The following is an 8,679-nucleotide window of genomic DNA, read 5'->3' as shown; positions in this document are numbered from 1 at the left end:
CTTTTTTATTCACAGTTAAAAGTGGATATTAAGTTACATTGAACCTGTTGCTAAATTTCAATATTTTAATAAAAACATTTCCAAATGTTCTCATGTTCGTCAAAAATATATGTACATTTGAGAATGTGAACCAAGACTTTATTCACAATTATTTATGCATATTTGGTAATGTCCATGTAGACTTTGAAAAGCAAACTATGCTACAGAACATGTATGAAAAAAAGTTATGTTAATTTTAAACCTTAGCATATTAATAGTCAAATTAGACTTCTAGTTATAATTATAAATCTGTACATTGAGGTTATCTTGGGATGTTTCCATAAATCCAATGGCAACAATTAAACTATATAATATATTAATAAGAAATTTCACTTTGCTATATACCAAAATAATGGGAAAATTAATTAACTTATTAAGCAAAGGTGAGACATATGCTTGCATCTATGTTCTCTTTCCTTTCTTTCACACACACACACACACACACACACACACAAATAGAGAGATATTATCCGTCTTTAAAAATGCTTTATAGATGAAGCATTGTATATATGATTGATAACAAAATTATAAAAAACATAAAATTTCTGAGAGATATATCTGCCTTATTTTTCAATAATATTAACATGTTAGACAGAATATTATTCTTGACTTTAATTTCACCCAATCTATATTCAATAACCAATCTTATCTGAAAATCACAAGAAGTATTTGAAGATATCAAAAAACATCTGTAAAAAATATCTTAATATCAAAAAACATCTGTAAAAATATCTTAAGGGCAAAATTATTTCATTTTTCCTTCAAACACAAACTAAAGTATTATGCTTTGCAGTTTAAGTGTTCAAGATTTGTTTGGTTTAATTGCATAGAATAAAGAAAGATGCTGAGTTGAAAATTCACAAAATAGTCAAAATAATTTTTGCTCTAAAATGAAAAAAAATACGTGTAGAAGACTACCATAAATCTTGGAAAGTGGAAAATACATATATGTTTGCATTATTTAAAATAGAGAAATAAATCCAATACAAAGAAACATAACAAAGAAAAAAGAATTGATAGAATAGTGTAATTTTTAATTTTTACAAAAATCATGAAATTTTAAAAGAATGTAAATTATAAATGAACATAAATTGTAAGAAGCTTGTCAAAATAACTATATTGGGAAAAATAATTTATTTTCAAGAGCTTGTTAAAGAACTAAATTGATTGTTTCTGTCTCATGGGATATATACTACAGTGATATGCAGAAAGACGCACAGATACTCTCTCTCTTTCTCTCTCAAAGCAATGGCAAAACATATATATATATATATATATATATATATATATATATATATATATATATACACACACACACATAATGTGTTCCCAGATGCAAAGAGACAATAGCATAAAGATATCAATTATTTCCAACTTAATTTACAAATGAAAAAAAATTCCTATTGAAATTCCAACTTCTTATGGATTTTCAAAACTTTCAAAGTCTTTACAGAAAAGGAAAAAATGCACAAAAATAGCCTATTGGGTGGAGGGGGGAACACTATGCAGCAGTGTAATCTAGTAAAAGCCTCTAGAAAGTAGAGTTTAAAAATGAAGCATTGGGAACAGATGTAGACAAAGGAGAGCAATGGAACAGAAGAGAGATTCCAGAAAAAGATTGGTATTATGGGTAAATGAGAACTTAGTAGTTATGTTGGGCTACAAAATTAGTAGGAATGCACAGTATAGTTAACAAGTAGATTAGATATAATTATTTAGAATATTTGAAAAGTACAAAGAAATCTGTATTACATCTAACAAAAATTCTAGTACGTTTAAAAGCTAAATACAGTTGAAAAATGAAAAATTTGTTGATATGATGCATTACTAGTTTGAAGGTAATAAATTCTTTTTAAGCATGACACAAAACTCAAAAACCACAAAGGAAAAGATTGACTTACTGAGTTACATAAAAATGTAAAACTTCTGAAATATAAATAGCATCATTATAAAATTAAAAGTCCAATAAAAAGTCAAAAGAAAAATATTTTTAATATAAATTAAAATGCTTGATTGATAACATATAAACTATTCCTAAAATTAAAAGAAAATATAAATAATCTAACAGAAAAAATGGACTAGTTTATATATACATATTTCACAGAGAAAAGAATAAAATCGCCACTAAAAAAGAGAAAATTTGCTCAGGCACACATTGATATTAAAAAAAATAGATATTCTTGTTGCATTGCACAGAAAACTTTAAAATATATATTTAATAAAATAAGTTGGTGGATTTGTTGAGAAAACATTTGCAGAACTTTAGTGAAAGGCAATTTTCAAATGATTATGCCCTTTAGGTGTTCATTCTTTAAAAATATTCTGATATATTTACAAAAATATTATGTCCAAGCTATACATTTCTTTACAGATAAATTAGTGACAATATAAATGCCTATAAAAATATATAAATGCTTATATTAATTACGAGTTTTCTCTATTGAGCAAAAACTAATTTAAAAGAATATGGTAATTTAAAAGAATATGATAGCTATTATAAATATGAGTCTCTGCATATGTTATTGTTCAAAAAAGTTATAGTTGAAAAATTACCCAAAAGGTTGAAAATCACCTTTTATTTTATCATTCTGCTTATATAAATAATCAGACAAAAAGGCCACAGTGAGTAAGGAAAAGAGGAGGCTTTACTTTTGGCTCTACCTGGGTTTAGGTCATTATAATAAAATGAACTTGTAACAGGGACATAACAGCTGCTCTTGTTAAAAAGCACTGCCTCGGGACGGGCTGAACCTCTGGCTGGGCCGTCTGCGCCGCCGCCCGGGGATCGGATCGAGGGAGTAGAAGAGGGGTGCGCAGGAGCAGCCCCGGCTCCCGCCCCAGGAGGCACCGAGGGCGGGGGCCTCAGCGAATGGCTTTCTTGCTGGCCACTTGCAGAGTGAGTAGACCCCGAGGGTCTGGGAGAGGGGCTGGTCCCCACCCCTGAGTCCCCGGGGTCCCTGCTGCCTGCCCTGGCAAAGGCCGGAGGCGCCAGTGTGGTGCTTCCCCTGCCTCCTTCTCGCCGCCCTTTGGGGGTTTGGATTCAGGATTTGTTCCTAGTGTCCAAGACTTTGACAAGAAACTAACAGAGGCAGATGCTTACCTACAAATCTTGATAGAACAACTAAAGCTTTTTGATGACAAGCTTCAAAACTGTAAAGATGATGAACAGAGAAAGAAAATTGAAACTCTCAAAGAAACAACAAATAGCATGGTAGAATCTATTAAACACTGCATTGTGTTGCTGCAGATTGCTAAAAGTACTTACTATTAATCCTGTAGATGCAATATATCAACCCAGTCCCTTGGAACCTGTAATCAGCACAATGCCTTCCCAGACTGTCTTACCTCCAGAACCAGCTCAGTTGTGTAAGTCAGAGCAGCGTCCGTCTTCCTTACCCGTTGGACCTGTATTAGCTACCTTGGGACATCATCAGACTCCAACACCAAATAGTACAGGCAGTGGGCATTCACCACCTAGTAGCAGTCTAACTTCTCCAAGTCATGTCAACTTGTCTCCTAATACAGTCCCAGAGTTTTCTTACTCTAGCAGTGAAGATGAATTCTATGATGCTGATGAATTCCATCAGAGTGGCTCATCCCCAAAGCGCTTAATAGATTCTTCTGGTTCTGCCTCAGTCTTGACACACAGCAGTTCGGGAAATAGCCTAAAACGCCCAGATACCACAGAATCACTGAATTCTTCCATGTCCAATGGTACAAGTGATGCTGACCTTTTTGATTCACATGATGATAGAGACGATGACGGAGAGGCAGGGTCAGTGGAGGAGCACAAGAGTGTTATCATGCACCTCTTGTCACAGGTTAGGCTCGGAATGGATCTTACTAAGGTAGTTCTTCCAACATTTATTCTTGAAAGAAGATCTCTTTTAGAAATGTATGCAGACTTTTTTGCACATCCGGACCTGTTTGTGAGCATTAGCGACCAGAAAGATCCTAGGGATCGAATGGTTCAGGTTGTGAAATGGTACCTCTCAGCCTTTCATGCAGGAAGGAAAGGATCGGTTGCTAAAAAGCCATACAATCCCATTTTGGGTGAGATCTTTCAGTGTCACTGGACGTTACCAAATGACACTGAAGAGAACACAGAGCTAGTTTCAGAAGGACCAGTTCCCTGGGTTTCCAAAAACAGTGTAACATTCGTGGCTGAGCAGGTTTCCCATCATCCACCCATTTCAGCCTTTTATGCTGAATGCTTTAACAAGAAAATCCAATTCAATGCTCATATCTGGACTAAATCAAAATTCCTTGGGATGTCAATTGGGGTGCACAACATAGGGCAAGGCTGTGTCTCATGTCTAGACTATGATGAGCATTACATTCTCACATTCCCCAATGGTTATGGAAGGTCTATCCTCACAGTGCCCTGGGTGGAACTAGGAGGAGAATGCAATATTAATTGTTCCAAAACTGGTTATAGTGCAAATATCGTCTTCCACACTAAACCTTTCTATGAAGGCAAGAAACACAGAATTACTGCTGAGATTTTTTCTCCAAATGACAAGAAGTCTTTTTGCTCAATTGAAGGGGAATGGAATGGTGTAATGTATGCAAAATATGCAACAGGGGAAAATACGGTCTTTGTAGATACCAAGAAGTTGCCTATAATCAAGAAGAAAGTGAGGAAGTTAGAAGATCAGAATGAATATGAGTCCCGCTGCCTTTGGAAAGATGTCACTTTCAATTTAAAAATCAGAGACATTGATGCAGCAACTGAAGCAAAGCACAGACTTGAAGAAAGACAAAGAGCAGAAGCCCGAGAAAGAAAGGAGAAGGAAATTCAGTGGGAGACAAGGTTATTCCATGAAGATGGAGAATGCTGGGTTTATGATGAACCATTACTGAAACGTCTTGGTGCTGTGAAGCATTAGGCTGAGAAACAAAAGTTTACACCCGATGACCAGGGCCAGTCAGCCAAATTAAGCAACAATCTTCCTTTGGGAGAACCTATCACTCCCTTCTTATTGCAGTGGTTCCTATCTCAGGGATACTGGACTTTCTGACACAGATGAACAATTAAAGCTGGAAAAGCTTCCCTTTCTCTATGGCAGTTAAGATTTTGACTTCAGTCCTGAGAAAACAAGATATCTGCTCCTGTTCCAGACCCCATGCTTTGAAAAGTTTCACACTCTGCACTCTTGTTCTGCTGTTAAGACATGACATATAGACTCTTATTTCTTCATTCATGTAATCTCTTGGGTTCTATATATACAAATATATACACACAAAAATATACCTGATGGCAGATTTTTCATAATCTTCCATCTATTGTAAATATTGGTTCCTCAGAGTTGTTTTAGAATATTAGTGCAATGTATTAAAATCAAGTGTTAGGAAATTTCATGGTTTCACTTATAACTTTTATTTTGGAAATGAACTATTATTAAATTGTATCTAAACCTGGATTACAGTTGAATTATATTCAGTGCTTCTTAAGGCTTCATAAAGTAATTTTTCCAACCTTTAAAAAAAAAAAAAAAAAAACACTGCCTCTTGGGCTTGCAAATGTCCATTGTGTAAGTAAAAGCAAAATAAATGCTTTGCATCCATCTCTTTTGTACCTTAAACTTTAAGTCAAATTCCTGCTCAAATCTGCAATACATATTTCTTTGTATTTTTCAATGTTAACAATTTAAGGAGTATTTGTCTAAAACAAGTAATCCTTCCCTTTCAAGTCTGACATCACAATCAGCACATTTTTCATTTTTTAACCACAGGCTTTTACAATGTCCTATTCCACACTACCAGAATGATGACTAAAAATCTCCAGTCATTGCAATGAACCTGAAGGCACAGACAATCATTGCCCTGACTCCATCTTGCCTTTCTTGCTTGTTCTTCTCTGAGCCCTTCTTTCTGCAGTCACTTGGATTCCAAGCCAAACAGGCCTGATTGGTAGACATCTTTTCACAGTCATTAGGCAACAGTAACTTTCTTATGGATGGCAAGTCACCAAATGAACACGACTGAGATAATGATCAACAGACCACAATTTGACCAAGACTGCTTGACAATATGCATGCCTCCTTCCACCTCTTCCCACTTTTGTTCTTTCTCTATATAATCCTGTAACTATTTTAACACCTAGAAGATAGGATAAAGATCACATGTTGCCTTGTTCCTTTCCAGTATAGCCATACTGAATAAATTACTTTCCTACTCCACCAAGCATTTTTCCTTTTGGCCTTTTGGGGGCAAGTAGCTAGAATTAGCCAGTTATTGATTGATTGATTGATTGATTGATTGATTGTACCAGGGATTGAACTCAGGGGCACTAAACCGCTGAGCCATACCCCCAGTCCTATTTTGTATTTTATTTAGAGACAGGGTCTCACTGAGTTGCTTAGCTCCTCGTTGTTGCTGAAGCTGGCTTTAGCAATTCTTTTCTCAGAATCCTGAGCTGCTGAGATTACAGGCATGCACCACTGGGCCCTGGCTAGAATGGGTCTGTGAGATACTTCAGGGTCAAGCCTTTGTCAGTACCATTTTATGAATTCTTATATATAAATCAATAACAGTTTATTTTAGTGAATAGATTGAAGTTATAATCTTGAGAAAATAAGTTATCTCAAACTTTTAATTTCATTATAGATAAAGTCAGTGAGATTATCTAGAATATTCTCAAAATCCAAAAGAATGCCAACTCAAAACTCTTGAGAGCAAGGTTTCTCTGAATTAAAAGGATTTATTGAGTCATTCCAGATGCTAGTGAGAGAAGGACCTGGTACTGTGATGAGCTCTGCAGCTGCCAGCAGCAAGCCTGTAAGAGCAATTGCAAAAACTGTTTCACACTTAAGAACCATGAGTATATTCATAATTAAAATATGGGGAAGAAAAACATTAACTGTTTACATCTCACTTGCATGGATTATAGATTGTGGGGCAGGGTAATACAAAGTACGTAAAGTTTCAGGATGGGAGACAATCCATAAAGAGTGTTTGTGGCTGGACTGATTGGAGTTAGTGTTTCAGAAGGTTCAGGAGGTGCTGGGGTCTGGAGAACAGCTGCCAGGGCTTTTAAGTCAAATTATTAACTATATTCAGGAATGTGGAACAGCCTTTCCTTGGTTTGGCCCACAGCTGTTAAGTAATTAACTTCTCTTATCTCTTCCTCCTCTACTCTCCCACATTTGTAATTAAATTTAGGACATCTCAGAATTTTTATTTTATCAGGGTATAGAATCAAGTCCAGGTTTGGTCCCCACAGGATGACTTTGAGGCTGTTTTCACATGAGTAATGAGGATTAAACAGAAGTGGCTGATTCACAGTGTCTATGTGGGAAAAAAAATCAAATTCCTGTACAAACTGCAGAAGAGTCAAAACAATTCAATGCAGTATTATTATTGTTGTTGTTGTTATTTATTATTATTAAATTCCTAAGACCGTATGGCTTTATCAGTGGCATATCATATTGCCTACAGAATAAAATGAATAGATGTTCCTCGGTCCTTTAGAACACATGAATATATCAGTCTTACCTACAAAAAAGAATCCATGTTGCCAGTATTTATTAAATACATATTAAAGTGAAGTTCTGTTTCTAAAAAAGCTTCATATACCTTGAAATCACATTTATCTTTATTCATAAGTGAAAAGTAGACTTTAACTAAAAGTACTTGATTTCTCTTATTTGAAAGAAAAAAAAGGAGAAAGTAGCTAAATTTCTTGGAATAGCTTTTACACACCATAGAGTATTAAATAGATGCCAATTGATTTCTCTGCGCTTGATTGTCTTCAGGTCTAAAGCAGTCTCACCTCTAACTTACTCATTTCCCTAAACTTTAACGAACTGACTTTTCCTAATAGAATAATGATGCCCAAGTAACTAAATCAATCATTCTTCATGAGGCATGGACTTGCATTTACTTGTTCTGATCAGGAAGGCTAAGGATAATGGTCCATTAAGAACTATGCTTTCCTAGACACAAAAACGTCATAAGGCTTACTAGCAAAGAGAGTTTTCACTAAGAAGGAAAATCTTAAGAGGGTCAATTTGTTTATAATTGGCTTGGAAGACTGCCCTTCCTTTTAAAACCCTGTGGTGACAGAATTGCTTATTTTTATTTCAGAACAATTATTTTAAATTAAGACCATACATTTATGGGATTACTGACACTGGAAATCTTTTTATGAAAAACAAACAAAATCAACTCTTATTATTAAACTTGAGATAACATCAGATTAATAACCTAAAGTTATTTTGAAAGAAAATATGCCTTTATAAAAGTCACTGTTACGACATTTTCAAAATCTGGAGAAAAGAATAACTAACCATTTTGAGCAAGATTCTACATAATTTCTCTCTTCCCCAACCTAAATAGCACATTGGAATCTGTGGTTGCAGCAGTCAAATTAAAAAAAGAAAAAAAGAAATCCTCTACTCACACTTGAACTTGATCATTTGCAATAAGAAAATTAAGTATGTGATTCCAGAAAAAAAGGCAAATGTGAAAATGTTTCTCATCTGTAAGAGCTTCATTTCAAGGCCACTTCTAACTATGAAATACTACAAACAGTGAAGTTAGGGACCATACAGCAGAGTCATAAAAATAATTCTGTGATTCCTTACCATGGGAGGAGTATATACAAAAGCTAACATGCTACTATACAGATATATATGA

General features: G+C 34.8%; 1 pseudogene; it reads left to right on the top strand.

Moving 5' to 3' along the window:
- The first annotated feature begins 2,829 nt into the window (after positions 1 to 2,829).
- LOC124092568 (oxysterol-binding protein-related protein 9-like) lies at positions 2,830 to 5,462 on the top strand (annotated as a pseudogene).
- The last annotated feature ends 3,217 nt before the right edge of the window (positions 5,463 to 8,679 follow it).

This window comes from Marmota monax, unplaced genomic scaffold (assembly GCF_021218885.2).
Source record: "Marmota monax isolate L192 unplaced genomic scaffold, Marmota_monax_Labrador192_F-V1.1 WCK01_AAM20220418_F8-fsc00025, whole genome shotgun sequence".
Taxonomy (NCBI): domain Eukaryota; kingdom Metazoa; phylum Chordata; class Mammalia; order Rodentia; family Sciuridae; genus Marmota; species Marmota monax.
This window is presented reverse-complemented; position numbering and strand designations above follow the sequence as displayed.